The 19686-nt window shown below is 40.5% G+C and overlaps 1 long non-coding RNA gene across 5 annotated transcripts in view; it reads left to right on the top strand.

Annotated features, from left to right (window-relative positions):
• The window catches only part of LOC309843323, a 46245-nt gene that overhangs the window by 21854 nt on the left and 4705 nt on the right, over positions 1-19686 (top strand). For 2 of the 5 annotated variants that reach the window (XR_014300062.1, XR_014300063.1), the window contains 3 exons: positions 8813-8944; positions 14753-14830; positions 17501-18005. This is a non-coding gene — a long non-coding RNA (uncharacterized lncRNA). Of the gene's footprint in view, positions 1-8812; positions 8945-14752; positions 14831-17500; positions 18006-19686 lie in introns of those variants that run through there. The other 3 variants (XR_014300060.1, XR_014300064.1, XR_014300061.1) reach the window with 3 other exon arrangements.

Raw genomic sequence — 19686 nt, forward strand, 5'->3', positions numbered from 1 at the left:
AAATGGTCCAGTTTCATTATTCTGCATGTGGCTGTCCAATTTCCCCAACACCATTTGTTGAAGAGATTGTCCTTTTTCTTTATTTCTTTTTTTAAAAAAGATTTTATTTATTTATTTATTTGACATACAGAGATCACAACTAGGCAGAGAGGCAGGCAGAGAGTGAGGGGGAAGCGGGCTCCCCACTGAGCAGAGAGCCTGATGCAAGGCTCAATCTCAGTACCTTGAGATCCTAACCTGCACCAAAGGCAGAGGTTTAGCCCATTGAGCCACCCAGGCACCCAGAGACTCTCTGGTTTCCACTGGACATTCTTTCCTGCTGTGTTGAGGATTAGTTGACCATAGAGTTGAGGGTCTCTTTCTGAGCTCTCTATTCTGTTCCATTGATCTATGTGTCTGTTTTTGTGCCAGGACCATACTGTCTTGATGATTACAGCTTTGTAATAGAGATTGAAGTCTGGAATTATAATGCCACCAACTTTGGCTTTATTTTTCAACATTTGTCTGGCTATTCAGGGTCTTTTCTGGTTCCATATAAATTTTAGGATTATTTGGTCCATTTCCTTGAAAAATTGATGGTATTTTGATAAAGATTGCATTAAATGTGTAGATTGCCTTAGGTAGCATAGACATTTTCGCAATATTTGTTCTTCCAATTCATAAGAATGGGATGCTTTTCCACTTCTTTGTGTCTTCCTCAATCTCTTCCATGAGTACATTATAGTTTTCTGAGTATAGATTCTTTGCCTTTTTTGGTTAGGTTTATTCCTGGGTATCTAATGGTTTTGGGTGCAATTGTAAATGGGATTGACTCCTTAATTTCTCTTTCTTCTGTCTTGCTGTTTGTGTATAGAAATGCAACTGATTTCTGTGCATTGGTTTTATATCTTGACACTTTACTGAATTCATGTACAAGTTCTAGCAGTTTTGGAGTAGAATCTTTTGGGTTTTCCACATAAACTATCATATCATCTGCAGAGAGTAAGAGTTTGACTTCTTTGCTGATTTGGATGCCTTTAATTTCTTTTTGTTGTCTGATTGCTGAGGCTAGGACTTCTAGTACTACGTTGAATAGCAGTGGTGATAGTGAACAGCCTTACTGTGTTCCTGACCTTAGCGGAAATGCTCTCAGTTTTCCCCCATTGAGAATAATATTCGCTGTGTGTTTTTCATAGATGGCTCTGATGATATTGAGGTATGTACCCTCTATGCCCACACTGTGAAGAGTTTTGATTAAGAAAGGAGTCTGTACTTTGTCAAATGCTTTTTCAGCTTCTATATGGTTCTTGTTCTTTCTTTTATTTATGTATTGTATCACATTGATTGATTTGCAGATGTGAACCGACCTTGCAGTCCAGGAATAAATCCCATTTGGTCGTGGTGAATAATCCTTTTAATGTACTGTTGGATCCTACTGGCTAGTATTTTGGTAAGAGTTTTTGCATCTGTGTTCATCAGGCTATTGGTCTGTAATTCTCCTTTTTGATGGGGTCTTTTTCTTGTTTTGGGATCAAGGTAATGCTGGCCTCCTAAAATGAGTTTAGAAGTTTTCTTTCCATTTCAATTTTTTTTTTTTTTGGAACAGTTTCAGGAGAATAGGAATTAATTCTTCTTTAAATGTTTGGTAGAATTCCCCTGGGAAGCCATCTGGCCCTGGGCTCTTGTTTGTTGGGAAACTTTGATGAGTGCTTCAATCTCCTTACTGGTTATGGGTCTGTTCAGGTTTTCTATTTCTTCCTGGTTCAATTGTGGTAGTTTATACGTCTCTAGGAATGCATCCATTTCTTCCAGATTATCAGATTTGCTGGTGTATAGTTGCTCATAATATGTTCTTATAATTGTTTGTATTTCTTTGGTGTTGGTTGTGATCTCTCCTCTTTCATTCATGATTTCATTTATTTGAGTCCTTTTTCTTTTCTTTTTGATAAGTCTGGTCAGGAGTTTATCAATTTTATTAATTCTTTCAAAGAATCAGCTCCTAGTTTTGTTGATTTGTTCTATCGTTTTGTTTGTTTGTTTGTTTCTGTTTCATTGATTTCTGCTCTGATCTTTGTTATTTCTCTTCTCATGATGGGTTTAGGCTTTCTTTGCTGTTTCTTCTCTAGCTCCTTTAGGTGTAGGGTTAGGTTGTACATTTGAGTCCTTTCTTGTTTCTTGAAAAAGGTTTGTATTGCTATATATTTTCCTCTCAGGACTGCCTTTGCTGTGTCCCACAGATTTTGAACACTTGTGTTTTCATTTTTTCCCATGAATTTTCTCAATTTTTCTTTAATTTCCTGGTTGACCCATTCATTCTTTAGTAGGATGCTCTTTAGCCTCCCTGTATTTGAATTCTTTCCAAATTTCCTCTTGTGATTGAGTTCTAGCTTCACAGCATTGTGGTTTGAAAATGTGCGGGGAATGATCCCAACCTTTTGGTACCAGTTGAGACCTGATTTGTGACCCAGAATGTGATCTATTCTGGAAAATTTTCCATGTGCACTGAAGAAGAATGTGTATTCTGTTGCTTTGGGATGGAATGTTCTGAATATATCTGTGATGTCCATCTGTGTCATTTAAGGCCTTTATTTCCTTGTTAATCTTTTGCTTGGATAATCTGTCCACTTCAGTGAGGCAGGTGTTAAAGTCCCCTACTATTATTGTATTATTGTCAATGTGTTTCTTTGACTTTGTTATTAATTGGTTTATATAGTTGGCTGCTCCCATGTTAGGGGCAGATTTTTAAAATTGTTAGATCTTCTTGTTGTACAGAGCCTTTGAGTGTGATATAGTGTCCTTCCTCATCTCTTATTATAGTCTTTGGCTTAAAATCTAATTGATCTGATATAAGGATTGCCACCCCAGCTTTCTTCTGATGTCCATTAGCATGGTAAATTGTTTATCACCCCCTCACTTTAAATCTGAAGGTGTATTTTGGTCTAAAATGAGTTTATTGTAGACTGCATATTGATGGGTTTTGGTTTTTTATCCATTCTGATACCCTGTGTCTTTTGATTGGGGCATTTAGATCATTTACATTCAGGGTAACTATTGAAAGATATGAATTTAGTGCCATTGGATTGCCTCTAAGGTGACTATTATTGTATATTGAATCTGTTCCTTCCTGGTCTACTACTTTTAGGCTCTCTCTTTGCTTAGAGAACCCCTTTCAATATTTCCTGTAGGGCTGGTTTGGTATTTGCAAATTCTTTTAAATTTTGTTTGTCCTAGAAGCTTTTTATCTCTTCTTCTATTTTCAATGATAGTCTAGCTGGATATAGTATTCTTGGCTGCATGTTTTTCTCATTTTGTGCTCTGAATATATCATGCCAGTTCTTTCTGGCATGCTAGTTCTCTGTGGATAAGTCTGATGCCAGTCTAATATTTCTACCATTGTATGTTACAGACTTCTTGTCCCGAGCTGCTTTCAGGATTTTCTTTTTGTCACTAAGACTAGTAAGTTTTACTTTTAGATGATGGGGTGTGGACCTATTTTTATTGATTTTGAGGGGGATTCTCTGTGTCTCCTGGATTTTGATGTTAGTTTCCTTTGCCATATTTGGGAAATTCCCTATTATAATTTGCTCCAATATACCTTCTGCCCCTCTCTTTCTTCTTCTTCTGGGATCCCAATTATTCTAATATTGTTTCATCTTGTGGTATCACTTATCTCTTGAATTCTCCCCTCATGGTCCAGTAGTTGTTTGTCTTTCTTACTCAGCTTCTTTATTTCCTGTCGTTTAGTCTTCTATATCATTAATTCTCTCTTCTGCTTCATTTATCCTAACAGTAAGAACATCCACTCTTGATTGCACCTCATTAATAGGTTTTTAAAATTTCAACTTGGTTAGATTTTAGTTCTTTTATTTCTCCAGACAGGGTTTCTCTGATATCTTCCATGCCTTCTTCGAGTCCAGCTAGCACATTGAGAATTGTCATTCTGAATTCTAGATCTGACATATTATCAATGTCTGTATTTATTAGGTCCCTAGTCATCAGTACTGCCTCTTGTTCTTTTTTTTTTTTTTTTTTTTTTTTTTTTTTTTGTGGTGAGTTTTTCCACTTTGTCATTTTATCCAGGTAAGAATATATGAATGAAAGAATAATATACTAAAAGGGTGGCAAAGACCCCATTAAAATGTATGCTAACCAAATCAGAAGAGACCCCAAGCCAGGAGGAGAAGAAAGGGGGTAAAAATTTAAAAAAAATACACACACACACACACATATATATGTATGTATGTATATATATAGATATCTATCTATCTATTTATCTATCTATATGTATTAGATTGGTGAATAGACCAGAGCCACCCACTTGATTTTGGTCTCTTAGAAGAAACTACCTCTCAAAATTTTAAAGAGAGAAAAACATATACATACATACACACACAAGGGTAAACATGATGAAGGGTTGGAATATGACTGTAAAGATGAAAATTTTAAAAAAATTCTAAAAATGGAATTAATAAGGTAAGTTGGTTGGAAAAAGAAAGAAGAAGGACAAAAAAAAAAGGAGACAGTAGAGAATGTGCTCAGGCTAGAGACTAGAACAAAGCCCGGTGCTAGATTTAGGGTATATTTTGATCTATTAGAAGAAATTGTATCCCAAAATTTTTTGGGAAAAAAAAAACCCATATGTATACAAAAAAGTAAGCTTAAATACAAGGAAGAAATATAACTTCTTCTATATATAACTATAATATAACTATAATAATGAAGGTTTTAAAAGATTTTTTAAAGAAAGGTATTGTTAAGATAAACTACTTAAAAAACATTAAAAGAGAAAAGAGGAAAAATTTTAAAAGTTAGAAAAAGAAAAAAAATAAAATTAAAAACAATTTAATTTAACTTTGCAAGAGTAAAGGATCATGGGGAGAAAGCTTTCCCCTCCTCTGGAGTTAAACTGTTCTCCTTGATCAGTGAGCTTGGTCTTGGCTGGATGTTCTTGCTGACCTTCTGGGGAAAGGGCCTGTTGTAGTGATTCTCAAAGGTCTTTGCCAAAGGCAGAATTGCACCCCTCTTGCCAAGGGCTGGGCTAAGAAATCTGTTTGAGTTTACTCTCGGGAGTTTTTGTTCCCTGAACGCTTTCCATAGAGCTCTAGAGGACAGGAATGAAGATGAAAGCCTCCCAATCTCTGGCCTGGAAGAGTTAAGAGCTCGGGGCCCCATTCCTCAGTGCAACCTTGGAGAAAAGCGCTCAATCACTCCCATCTCCCTGGTCTCTGCCCACACTCTGGGCTCACCCAACCTGTGACCGAGTGTTTCTGTCTCTGGCGCACAGCCCTGTTTGGAGTCTCCAAACCCAGCAGATTCCTGCCTCCAGAGGAGGAAGCTGAGTCTCCCTGGACTTGCCACTTGTGGGATCCCTGTTCAAAGAACAGTGGTCTGACTGTGCTATGGATCACAGTTTAAGGTAACCCTGAGCTGAGCGCTCACTCCTCACCTCCATCTTTCCAGCTGGCTTTCTGACTCCAATACCTGGGAGCTCTGCCACACTCAGACACCCCCATCCTTCTGTGACCCCATGGGACCTGAGACCACACTGTCCCCATGAGGATTCCACCCTGTCTTAGCATCTGGAGTGATGCCCCTCAGTGGAGCAGACCTCTAAAAGTTCAGATGTTGTGCTCCACTGCTCTACCGCTTGTCAGGAGCCTGCCCCTCCCCCAACAGTCTATCTTTCTGTCGCTTCGGATTCACTTCTCCGCAGGTCCTACCTTTCAGAAAGTAGTCAGTTTTCTGTTCCTAGAATTGATGCACTTCTTCTCTTCAATCTCCTGTTGAGTTTGTAGGTGTTCAGAATGGCTTGATAACTATCTAGCTGAACTCCTGCAGGCTGATGTCATTTCAGTCGGCTACTCCTCCACCATCTTGCTCAGCCTCCTCCGTTTTGTATTGTTTTGCGTTGTTTTTATTAGTTTCTCTGTTCATTGCCACATCAGCCTCTATAGGATAACTTCCAACATGGCAGCTGGCTTTCATGAGAGTGAGCAAGTAAGAGACTAAGAGAGGGTGAGCATGATGGAATCTAATCCTTTTTAAATTAATTTATGAAGGGATACCCCATTACTTTTGCTGTGTTTGATTTGTGGGAAGTAAGTCACTGGGTCCAGCCGCATTCCAGGGGAGAGAGTTGTACAACTAGGTGGGGATCATTGGGAGCCATTGTAGAAACTGCCTATCACAATACAGATTTCCAGGCAATGGCTATTAAAGCACTGGAATGGCCTAGTGGAGGTATAGCTGAGGTGCCAATTTGGTGGCAATAACTACAGGATGGAGGGCCATCCTTCAGGACACAGTATCTTCTAGAGACCCCTTTATGAGACTATATCCCCTTGAAGAATAATATTAAGGATGGAAGCAGAAGTAGTCTTGCCATTATTTCCAGTGACATCCTGGTAATTATGAGATGTGCACAGTTAGAAGTCCTCATCCCCAAAGGAAGTGCCCACATGCCTGAAACAGAGCAGGATGTCCCACTGAATTACAAGGTACACCTGCCACCTGGTTACTTCAAAAGCTTTGTGTCCAGAGACCAGCTGACAAAGAGTAAAATCAGGAACAATTAACCTGATCCGTAAGAGAGGGCTGCTTTTACACAATGGGGGCAGGAATGAATACAAGTACTTGCATACCTCCTGGTAATCTGTTACCCAGCTGTAACTGTGAGTGGGCACATACAGTGACCCCTGTGAAGATGAAGATGCCTCAGGAATGAGGGTTTAGGTTCAACCACCCAGGAGAGCCACCAACACTTGTGGAAGTGAAGGTAGAGGATGAGGGAGATTTGGAATGGATAGTAGAGGAGGGAGAAGATGAATACCAGTTTTGACTCAAAAATTAACCAGAGGTGGGACAATAGTTTGTCTCACTAGCCTCCTTTTTCTAAATTTTTCTAAATTTCTCCTCAGAAAGAAGGGACTATGGGAACCATGGATGAGCTGCTTTTTGAACTCATCTGAAGTGGATGCCATTATCTACCCCATTATCCAATAGGGTTGGATAATGGTGACCACAGAAGTATGTTGCTCAGTTCTCCCTTCAAGAGAACCAGATGTAAGGCCAGCTTTTGCACCTTTGGTTACATTCCAGTGTTCACCCTGAGACCAGTCATCCCAGGCTCGTCCCAGCCAACACCTGAGATGGGGGACTCTAGAGCCAAGCCAATTCTGCCAAACAAGAGATGTCTCCAGTAGACTGTCTCAGCTCAGAGTAGTGCTACTGTGCAGTTCTCCTTCCCCTTCTCTCTTCACATACATTAGACCTACATCACAACTGGAAGACTCTTCTGTCTCTTCCCCCTCTTTAGTCCCCTATATCCTCGCAGTAAACTGTGAGGTGACTGCCTTTTGGAGGACCTGAACTGGCACGAGAGCCGAGTGAGTTTATCCCTGGGAGTTCAGGGTAAAATTCCAAGAGAAATCTTAATCGATTCTAACCTAACACATGAATCTCCTAACTATACAAATCCACACTACAGTCCCACTTACAAAGCATAGATTTGTACATTAACAAAAACTGTAAAGTCCAGTTGCTCTGGGCAGTTAGCCACCATGCCCAAGCAGGAAATCCCACAGATGGATAGAAGAGTCTGAAAGAAGTCAAAGTAGAAGTTGCCTACTGCTGCAAATTCCTGTAGGGCAGAGTCTTGGTCAATGCCAAGACTTTGGCAATCTTGAATGCTAAAGGAAAAACTGAAATTCCACTTCAGCTCTACAGTCAGAAAAAGAAATTAATAAATGTTAGGTGAGTCAGAGAACTGTCCTCCTTTGCATGAACTACAGTCCACTCAGTGGGACATCTGTCTGATGAAAGGACTTTAACAGGAGTGATCAGCTGGCTATCCAGAAATGAGGGCTCCAAGTTAAGTAAAAGATGCCTTTAGAGATTCTTGGCTTGGTTTCCTGTCTATCACTCAGACCTTTTCGCTACAAAAACCATTCCATGTATTTAGTGCTCCATCCCCCACCTCTGCACTTTTTCAAGATATTTAATAGAAGAGCTATAGGTGTCTGATTTTAGAGGCAATGGAATAATATGTAAAGCAGATACCAAGCTGGGGGATAGATGGGTGTGAGGTCAAGCCCCTCTTCTGGCTCTTATGATTGAAGCTTGTGAGAAAGCAAGCATCTCATAGCAAAGCATGTTTATTAAATACCCAAAGATCTTGTCTTGGAATTCTTTTTAATATAAATAAAGACTTATTTAGAGTCTTTGTTCTAAGGAGGGGGGCAGTTTATCATTAGAGTGGTTGAACCCAAAGTTCTTTCAAATGGCAATGCTTTTAAAGCTAAAGAATGCTCTGGTTTTATTTTTATTAACATTTTTTAAAGTTGATGAGGAATAGCTGAAAAAAGACAAGAGGGAACATAGGCAAGTTTTCAAAGTAATAAATATAATGGCTAATATTTGCTGAACACCTAGTATGTTCAGGTTTACAAGGATTATCCCATTTATTCCAAGCAAAACCCTGTAAAATAGACACCATTATTATCCCCATTATCCAGATGAGAAAACCAAAATTCAGAAAAGTTGAGCATTGTGTCCAATGTCACACAGGTCTTCCCACCTCTAGGGCAGGAGTTGGCAAACCCTTGTGTAAAAAGCCAGATCATAAATATCTGGGGCTTTTTGTGGACCATACAGCCTCTGTCTCTCTGCAGCAACTACTCAGTCCTGCGGTTGCTGCGTGAAAGCAGCTATAAATGATAAGGTAAATGAACGGGTGTAACCGTGTTCCAACAAGACTGTTATTTACAAAATCAGGCCACCTGGACTTGGCAGGTGGGCCTAACCTCTGTGAATGTTGTTTGTTTGCTGTTCTCAGGTGGGACGGTGTTTTAAATTGTGAAGCACGTGGGATACTTTTCAAAATAATTGTGTTTGGAATCACACAGAGAAAATTCTAAAGAAGTTGGAGCCATCTAAAATACAAACTTGCTCATTCAGCAAACACTGGGTGAGTACTTAATGCTGGGGTACTGACAATGGAGTGATAGCAGACACCTTAGTTTGCAGTAGAGTTTACAGTGGAAAAAAGTCATGTAAATAGCTAGTTATTGTATGAGTATACTGTATAAGGGCTATATGATAGAAGCAGCGATTGGGTAGCAAGGGGACAAAGAGGAAGGGCAACTATCTGACCTGAGGAATCAGGGGGCTTCTGGCAGAATGAGCCAGTGACCCAGTGTCAACCCTATGCTCCTACCACTTAGCTTACTGTCCAGGAGCAGAGATTATTTGTGTTTTTGTTGTGTTGCTTTTCTTTTGTTGTTAAAGATCATATTTCCAAGTAATCTCTGCACCCAAGGTAGGGCTTGAACTCACAACCCTGAGATCAAGCGTCCCATGCTCTACCAGTCAGGTGCCCGCACAAAGGTTATTTGAATAATAGCAGCTGGAGAGTGTCTTGAACTTGCTGTTCAGTCCCCATTTGTGTGACACTCAGGCTCTTTACAGTGGAAATTTCTCATGGCCAGGGCTTGACGATGTCAACTGGAGGTCTGTTCCCCCAAAAATTACCAGTTTATTTTTAGGGATTTTAGTTTCTCCGACTTTGCTTTGAATCCTTACCCTAAGAAATATTGACCTCACTTTCTCAGTGGCTGCTGCTCCCCCAGAAAACAGCAAATAGAGTCAGTGGGGAACTGTGGACCCATCTAGCAGTAGTTCTGAAACCTGGCTGGATATCAGATACTTGCTTGAAATAACATTCTAGGGCCCTGATCCTAAAGATTGTAATTTAGAAGGTCTTGGTTAAGCATCTGAGAATCCAAGGTTTTTAATAAGCACCACAAGTGATTTTGATGTGCGTGAACTATGTTTAGAAACTGCTGGTAAGGAGGATTTCTGAAGTTGCTTTTAACCTTTCCAGCCAGCTATTCTGTTTATTGCCATGACTACATTTACAAATATCCTACCAAGAGGGAAGGAAAAATCTAACTGGTTTTAGGGATGTTTACCATGGTTACTACCTTCCCATCATTCCCATATAGGGCCAATGATTTGTTTGATAGGCTGTCGTGCGGAAGTCCACTTTGTTGCCCTAATATGCTGAAGAATGGTCAGGAGTTCCTCCTTGTTAGGTAACAGAATAAAAATGAGAATCTTGGAGGGGTCATGCCTGCATGCTTTCTTCAGGCATGCTTTACATAGCAGAAGAGAAGCACCTGTGTATAAATCAAGCCTAGTGAAGCACAGGCAAGACTCTTCCTGCCTCCAGGTTCTTGGCAGACGGGTTGGCGGTCTTCTCAGCCCCCGCTTTGGTTTGAACTAATGTCCAGTAGGGTCACTGAGTGCCAGCTGGCAAAACTTACAAGCTGGGAAAGCAAAAAGTTAAAGGAGTAGAAACGTACAAGAGAGGGAGTTTTAGAAGGCAGTGAGAAAGAAAAGAAATATGGGAGTGGCAGAAGGTTTCCATTGTCCTGATTCTGCTTTAAAATTGGTCGGGGCGGGGGGTTCCTGGGTGGCTCAGTGGGTTAAAGCCTCTGCCTTTGGCTCAGGTCATGATCCCAGGGTCCTGGGATCGAGTCCTGCAGCGGGCTCTCTGCTTAGCAGGGGGCCTGCTTCCCTTCCTCTCTCTCTTTCTGCCTGCCTCTCTACCTACTTGTGATCTCTGTCAAATAAATAAAATCTTAAAAAAAAAAAATTGGTCCAGGGGTGCCTGGGTACTTAGTTAAGCATATGACTGTTGATCTCAGCTCAGGTCTTGATCTCAGGGTCATGAGTTCAAGCCCCACATCAAACTTAAAAAACAAATAACAACAACAACAAAAACACACAAAAAACTCCGCAAACAACCAAAAAACTAGCCCAGTTATTGGGTTTTTCATTCTCTGGCAACCAAAACCCAGGATTTTCATCTTTTATTCCACCTTAGGGCATTTGAGTAGAAGCAGAGCCATGAGCACAGCAAGAGGATTTTCAACCTAAAAAATAGTTCTGGACACCACTCTGGATATTATTTCATGTGCCTCTTCAGAGCATGTAGGGAAAAGGGTGTCTTATTAGGCTATAGAAATATGAGTGAGATGATTTCATAGGGACAACCTGATAAAGACATCAAATGATCCCATTAAGCTATAACTGTTCATACATAGAATTGATCTTTAGAGTTTTTTTTAAAGATATAAGTATTAGAAATTCCCAAGTCCCAATTTTCTTTTGTTGTTGTAGTTCCTATTATTGATATATTGGGAAAAAATACTCTGTACATTTCTCATTTTCTTTTTTGTAGTATTTGTCACCTTGTTCCTGAGTAGTATAGATGGCCAACTAACTTTAATGATTATTATGAGTCTAGTCACTAACCAGCCAGTGGGTTTAACTCCCATAGCTATGACCCCCAAAATTGTTAGTAAGGCCTTTATGAATACTAAAAATGAAGACAGGCAATGCTTTCAACTGGTTTTGACGCAGCAGGAAATTTCCCAAACAGCCAACTCTTAATTTTCCATGCTTTAGAGCAGAGTGCACTTTTTCATCTTGCTTTGGAATGTGTTTTTATTCTAACTTTTGAATATGGGTGTTTCTAGAATTCTGGAAATTCAATGGACTTTAAATAAAATAATGTTGCTATTTAGGGAAGATCCAGCTCTGAAGAAATGGGAGAGCAAGCCAACTTCTCATTCTTAAAGATGAGTTAAATATGCAGGGGGAGGGAGTCATGTCACAAAGAAATTGAAAGGCAGATTTGTCATGGATTTGGATAATCAACGTTTGGCTATGCTGAATGAGACAGTTGAGACCTTGTTTTTCCTCAGATCCTGTTCCCCTAAATTACTGCTCAAGGTGAAAGCAAATGTTCATTTGACTAGGATTTTAAACAAATTATAAAATAGTTATTTTTTTTAAAGTACAATTTATTTTTGTAGGTGCTGGGTAGATTGGCTTCTTATTTTATTCTACCTTGTGCGTGCGTGCGTGTGTTTGTGTGAGTAAGACTGTACTCTCCAAATCTATGGGCAAAGAAGGACCATTCCACTGTAGCAATAAAACAATTAGTATTTAGTTTTTCTCTTTCCCTTTCTTAGGAATTCTCTCCTCCTTCCCCCATCAAGGTGAATATCCCACAGTGTGATCTGCTAGACAGCAGAGAGGAGAAGGAAGACAAAAGAGCAGGCTGGTGATTTGCTTTTCCCTAAAATCCCTACTGGAGAGTTGGTTAGAGCTATTCTTCTCCAACTCCAAGATGTAGCACATGAAGGGAGAACAACTCAAGCTCTTGGGAGCAGAAGGGTTAAGTCGTTTGGAGGAAAATAAACACATCTTGGTAACTCCAAATTGTCTCCAAATTTTATGTTTATTGGCCAATAAAATCCTTAAAGGAATTTTTCTGTACATGGATAATATCCCCATTCCTAATTCTGCTACTTGCACAAAGCCACAAGATTATTTGAGATTCACACACACACACACACACACACACACACACAGTATATTTTGTACAGTTTAGGATTCTCTGCTTCCCTTAAAGGGGAAGTACGGAGAACAGCCATTCTGCTGTGGAATTACTAAAGGTAAGAATTGGGAGGGAATTTGAAAACCTTGTCCAGAGCTTTTCCTTTATAGATAAATTACTCAGCTAGTACCTGGTATATCAAAGCCTCAAATCCATCTTTGGGGTGCATGTGTGCATGTGTGTGTTTCTCACCACATCTAGGGAAGAAACGTCTTGAGAGGCATTCTGAAACTCATTAAAAAATTAATCTAATGGAGGTTGAAATTGAGGGTGTCTTAATTAGTTATTAAATTTATTAAACCCAACTTTGCTCTGGACCCTCAGGGAACAGTCACATTAAAATATTTTAAGTCATATAAAAACCTCACTGTAATTACTAAGTAGGCATACCAGCCTGGAAAGATGGGTTTGGGACCAGCCTGACCGTCAATAAATGGGGGCAAATAATTCAAGCCTTCACAGCATTAGGCAGCATGCTCACCTGGGAGAACTGCTGCCTTCCCCCGCCATGGGCCCTAGAGGAAGTGGAGCAATGAGACTCTATTCAGGCTTATGGGATAAAGGCACAAATGGGACCATTAGCAAAAATATTACCTTCTGATGTGCAGGAGATAAGCTGGTAATAATATTTCAATTTGCATTTGTGAGGAACTAACGTAGTCTAATTACTATGTATATTTGTAATGCACCAAGTTGACTCACCACTTATTTTTAATCTGGCTGGCATTCATAGGAGTGTCGGACAGCAGTGTCCTACTTTCCAGCTTCCTTGACCATTTGGCCACACTCACTGTTTCTCATGGTTTCCTTTTGTCCATTAATACTGTGGTTCTCAAAGAGCAGCTGTGAGGGTCCTCCAGATGGTTAATCTCTAGCAGTCTGAATATCTCTGTGTAGATTAGTGAGCAGCTGCTTATGGTATGAAGCAATACTTCACACGCCGTGTGATTTCATGCCCCTCTTTGTCTCTGCTGGCCTCTCAGCCTGGAACGCTGGGCCTCTCCTCTACAACTGATGCGTTTCTACATTATGCTTCCAAGAGGAGATTCGAGCGTCACTTGTATGTGAGGTTTCTCCCTGACCCCAGAGGGGTGGCCCCAGTCTCTCCTTTTACTGTATGCCATTTCACTTAGCACATAACCTCTGTTACCACACTTTCAGAGCCAATCCAAATCACAAATTTACCGGTCTTTCAAAGTAGGAGGGAGGCCATGATGGAAGTGACCATCAGAGCCAGCTCTGTGGCAGTAGGGACTGCCTGAGTAGGCCTTTCATTCATGTTTGTCAAATGCATGCTGTTGCTTCATTGTTTTATGACTCACTGAATAAGTATCTTCATAGAATCTCCTCTCTGGTCTGAGGTTTCTCTTAATTCTTGAACTACATGCCCCCCCCCCTTCCACCCACATTCCCACCCACATCCTGAAGGCCTTCTCTTAAGAGTGGGGTTGACTTGGACTTTCACTGTAGCTATAGTCTTTCCCTTAGAGCCTTTCTTTCCATTTATTCTGATGGGAAATTGGTGAAAATTTCTCTTTGGGGCCAAGGTTTTCCCTAATATAATCCTTCCTTTCTCTCCTATCATCTTTTTCTTTTAAGATTTTATTTTTTAAATTTTGTTTTAGAGATTTTATTTATTTGACAGAGAGAAAGACAGTGAGAGAGGGAACACAAGTAAGAGAAGAGGGAGAGGGAGAAGCAGGCTTCCTGCTGATCAGGGAGCCTGATGCAGGGCTCGATCCCAGGACCCTGGGATCATGCCCTGAGCCGAAGGCAGACGCTTAACCGATTGAGCCACCCAGGTGTCCCTAAGATTTTATTTTAAAAATAATCTTTATACCTATCAACATGGGGCTCAAACTTACAACCCCAAGATCAATAGTCGCTCTACATACTGAGCCAGCGAAACTTCTGTCTCCTATCCTCTTGCTACTACTCCCCACCATACACCCTGACCACATCCGCTATCATTACACACCATTCATCCCAGTCTCCTTATGCTTTCAGTTCCCAGCCTGTGCTCAGATTTGGCTCTCATTCATTTATTCATTCCCATTTGTATTTCATTCATTTATTTGATAACTACTGAGCACCTACTCTATGTCAAACACTGTTCTTTCCTGTGTTCTGCTAGAACCACCGTTCTCTTCCCTTAGAAATTTTATTTGACTCCTATTCTCCCCCCGTTAGTCCTAATTCATCCTTCTTCTACTTGTTCTTCTGCCTTTTAGCACTTGGCTGTTTTGTTTTGTGTTTACATTATATTTTGTTTGATGATTAGTTTTTCGGTCTGGTTTTCTTCCCCAGCAGATGAGGCATCCTTGGGGAACAGGAGGGGGTCTGCAGTGTTGTATCTCCCATCCAACCTGGCATAGCCTTTTACAGGTAAACCTCCTGCAGTAGAAGTTCCTTGCATTGAAAAGTGAGCAAACTATTGAGAAACTTGTAGAGGAAGATGGAAAGGTTAGAGGCTTCTAAGGTTTTTACTTGTATACTCTTGCTTAATCTCCCCCCAGAAGCCACATAAACCAGCTACAATCAGCATGGTGAACTCACGGAATTCACCATTAAGTAGAGAAATCCAATGCAACTGGATTGTATATTTACAAATGGTTAAAATGACAAATATTATGTTATTTATATGTTACCTTAGTTTAAAAAAAAAAAAAGAAGAAGAAGGTTTTGCCCTGACTTAGGAAAATTTAAAAAAAATTTTAAAAAGACAACAATTTAGGTACACCATTAAGAAGGGAATTTGTTTCAGGAATGAAGAAAGAATGTCTATAGCTTATCCTGATTCCTTTCTGCAAACTGCAATCTGATCTTCTAGCTCTTGCATTCCTCTTCCATAACAGGGAGGAGGGGGTGGATTTGTCAAATTATCTTACAGAGGGAACGGTGATGGGAGAAGCAGAGAAACTAGTGTTTCCACCCCATTCTCCAGTGCCACATCCACCACCAGTCTTGACTTTTTCTGGGTGTCACTTCCAAACCTTGAATAATGACTTCCAGTGACAGAGAAGGGTAGCCAATTCAAGGATTATAGCTCCACATGGGGTGCCTGGCTAGCTCAATGCATAAAGAATGAGACTCTTTATCTCTGGGTCATAAGTTTCAAGCCCCACGAGCCTCCTTAAAAATATTATATCTCCAAGATAACAACTATGCTTTATTATGATTATTAGATATCAAAATGGTCCTAATATTGCTCTTTGAGATACAAGAAACACTAGCAAACGTGTCATATAGTACATTGGTATACACATGCACCCTAAGATCACACCTATGCATACACATAACTGCATCTCTGAACCTAGAAAATATTCACATAGATTTATACATACACACATTTTAACTCCCTTTCTAAAGTAAGTGTCTGAACTTTTCTAAAATTACACTAAATCCTTAGGTTTGCCAAGCGGGACAGCATGATAAGGAAGGAATTGGAGCCCTTGTGCTATCATATCTCACTAGGCAAGCACCAGGTGGGAGGTGTGCTAGAAGCTGCTCTTTCTTGAAAACACCCAGCACTTAAAGCTAACCCTGAGTTCAACACCATCAGTGAGACAAGTTACAGGACTTCATGGCAGTGCATCACAGAAACTCAGGAACGTATCAGAGCATCCGTCACTCTGGTGGCAGGAAATGAGCTGAAAGAATGTGGAGAATTACGATCACACGTAATAGTGTTATCATTGGAAACCGTAGAACTTGGATTATGCGCACATGGGCTTCTCCTTTTATTTTCTTAAAGACTTTGTTTATTTGAGAGAGAAGCACAAGAGGAAGGAGGGCTAGAGGGAGAAGGAGAAGGAGCGTGAGAAGCAGACTCCCTGCTGAGCAGAGCCTGACCCAGGACCTGGAGATCATGACCTGAGCTGAGTCAGACACTCAACCGACTGAGCCACCCAGGAGCCCCTAGGCTTCCCCTTTCCTTCTTTCCTTCCTTCCTTTTTTCCTTCCTTCCTTCGTTCCTCCTCCCTCCCTCCCTCCATCTTTCTTTTAAGATTTTTTAAACTTATTTTAACTTATTTAAGTTTTTTAAAACTTATATGAGAGAGAGAGAGCACAGGAACTAGCAAGGGGAGTGGCAGAGGGAGAGCGAGCAACAGACTCTCTGCTGAGCAGGGAGCCTGAGGCAGGGCTTGATTCCAGGACCCTAAGATCATGACCTGAGCCAAAGGCAGACGCTTAACCACTTAACTGGCTGAGCCGCTCAGCCGCCCCTAAGCTTCTCCTTTTAAATGAGTTCCTCTCGTAGGTTCTATTATAAACACTCAAGGGATAGGGGGTTCTGGATAAAATCAAGTAGGGACCAGCTACCCCCAGGTGGGCAGATGCTCTAACAGTGTGAAGAGTAGGTGAGAAGCAGCTAGCTTGGGTGAAAAATCAAATCTGAGTGATAAGCACAGCCTTGGCAATTCTGTTGGGGGATTTTTTTTCCCCTGGGGATGTAATGGCCTAAGACTGTTTGTTAGGTTGACAGACATGCAATCACGGAGGCCCCTGCATGGAATAGTCTCTGGTCCATAGCTTTGGGCTCCTCAGCATCTGCAGCAGCATGGCATATGTGTGAGAGAGCTTTGGCTCTAGCCAGATCTCTCTAATTGCCAAAATGATTCAAGCCCAGGTACAAAATCTTTTACCAAAGGTAGAGACCGAGGGGGGGTGGATTTGTCAAATCATCTTACAGAAGGAACGGTGGTGGGAGAAGCAGAGAAACAGCCTTGCAATCCTCTCAACACTTCCCAACGTTGGCAGATAATCAGAATCACAGAACTCTTAAAAAACACAATTCCTAGGCTTTACTACCCAAAGAACCTGATTCAGGAGATCTGTGCTGGAGTCCAGAAGTCTATCTTTTTAAAAATACTTCCATGGGTGGTCCTGTGATCCAACAGGCTAAGGAACCAGTGGTTTAAGTGGTAGTCTATTTTTGCTAATGGTTGGTTAAAAATAAATAAATAAATAAAGAGATGAGAACAAGAAAGATGACAGAATGGGGTTTGAGAGCTCCTTACCATCCCTCAGGATCTTCAATGCTCTTTTCTACAGTGGGAGTGTCCACACCCTGAAGGTTTTTACTGGAAGATGAGAGGGGAAGCCTTGTAACCTGGAGAGCTGTGAACTACCTCATGCTGATGGATAAGAAAGGGTCAGACCATGTGTAAACTGATTAGGATGATTTCTCTCACTGTGTGTTTCGTCCCCAGGCAACAGTAATTTAGAGTCACCTGAGTCACTCAGGTGACTCTAAATTACTTGGGTCTAGTTCAAATCAGTATTTCTCCCTCTGTGGGTAAGAGAGGATATATTCACTCCCTTTTTGTGGACCTGGTTCTTCACTTCTCCCTTCCTTGGCAGTCTAGGCCATAGTATTTAGAACTCCAGAAATACCAAGTTAAAAACTTTGGCAAAGACACCGACCAGCTGTCAGCAACCTTTCTTTAAGCTTATGAAAAAAAAAAATGCATGAAAGTCTTATTCTAATCCCAACCTATGAAATCCCTATTGTTATTGAGCGTATTTTGGTGAGATTACAAACTTGCTGGTCTCTGTATTTGTTTTATTTTTATTTTTGTTTTTTTAATTATTTTTATTAACATATAATGTATTATTTGCCCCAGGGGTACAGGTATGTGAATCATCATTCTTACACATTTCACATACACGTTCACCATAGCACACACCCTCCCCAATGTCCATAACCCAACAATCCTTTCCCTACCCCTTCTCTCTCCAGCAACCCTCAGTTTGTTTTGTGAGATTAAAAGTCTCTTATGGTTTGTTTCCCACCCAATCCCATCTTGTTTCACTTTTTCCTTCCCTAACCCCCCTACAACCCCCACCCTGACTCTCAAATTCCTCATATCAGAGAGATCATATGATAATTGTCTTCGTTATACCAAATAGGTAGCCATTAGTTTGAATGGCAGCCTGGGTACCATTGCTCGTATCTTCAAAGCAATGGCTTGTCCCATAGGTATTCCTCACAAGGTGACATGGTTGAGGGATAGTCTGGTGGCCAAGCACACACAGTTCACAGGGCCATGCAGTTTAGAGAAGCCTCCAAAGGTGCCACCCATGTGACTTCCAAGCATCAAGCCTGTCCCTCACATCAAAAGAGATTTCTTAAGAGGTTAAATAAGGAGATACAGAATTTACTTCAAAGTCTCCTTTTGGAATGCCTCCAAGTACATATTACTTTTTAAATCACATTTGCTGGTTCACATGATTACCAAATTTCTAAAAGAACTAGAATCACTTACTTCATGGGAAGAAATTTCAACTCTGCCTATATAGAATTTCTTTCAGTCATGCTAGGAAGAGTAATGAAAAAGTGGTAACTTGTTGTTCTACTTGTTTTCAATGGGTAAATCCAGAAAGTGATTCTACCAGCATTTGTGTAACTCAACCTATATATGTCAAATTGGACCACCCTGCTCTTTGCACTGACATCATTCCATAGAAAATGGTGTGTAAATGTAATAAATAAGAGGCTTTAAAAAATAAATATCTCGATGGGGCATCTGGGTGGCTCAGTGGGTTAAGGCTCAGGTCATGATCCCAGGGTTCTGGGGTTGAGCCCCACATCCGGCTCTCTGCTTAGCAGGGAGCCTGATTCCCTTCCCCTCTCTCTCTGCCTGCCTCTCTGCCTACTTGTGATCTCTGTCAAATAAATAAATAAAACCTTTAAAAAAAATAAATATCTCGGGTGGTTGGTTTATGGACATTGGGGAGAGTATGTGCTATGGTGAGTGCTATGAAGTATGTAAACCTGGTGATTGATGGACCTGTACTCCTGGGGCTAATAATACATTATATGTTAATAAAAAATAAAAAAATAAATATCTCAAAATGTAACTGTAAATTTAAATCAGTAGATACTGGAAATGATAATATAAAGTTCTAATTTCATTTGCAAACATTTTTATCAGCAGAAAGAAATGCCCTGGATGGGGAATTCTGCTAGTTTCTAGTGATATAAAAGGTATGAGACATGGCCCCATCTCAGTTGCTTATGATCCTGTTTGGAAAACAGACTTTGAACCTGAAAAAATGAATAATAAATCACAGAATTTTTATCCAATATATTTCTCCACAGATCATCTTGATTCTGGCAAGAATCATTTGATGGAAAAAACATCAAGCCAGGGCTGGAAACATAGTTCAGATACTTTAAGCAGAGTCTTTAAAAAAAAAAAAAATTAAAAGAAGAGCAAATTAATTTACTTTATTCT

Source organism: Mustela nivalis, assembly GCF_964662115.1.
Source record: "Mustela nivalis genome assembly, chromosome: 10".
NCBI lineage: Eukaryota > Metazoa > Chordata > Mammalia > Carnivora > Mustelidae > Mustela > Mustela nivalis.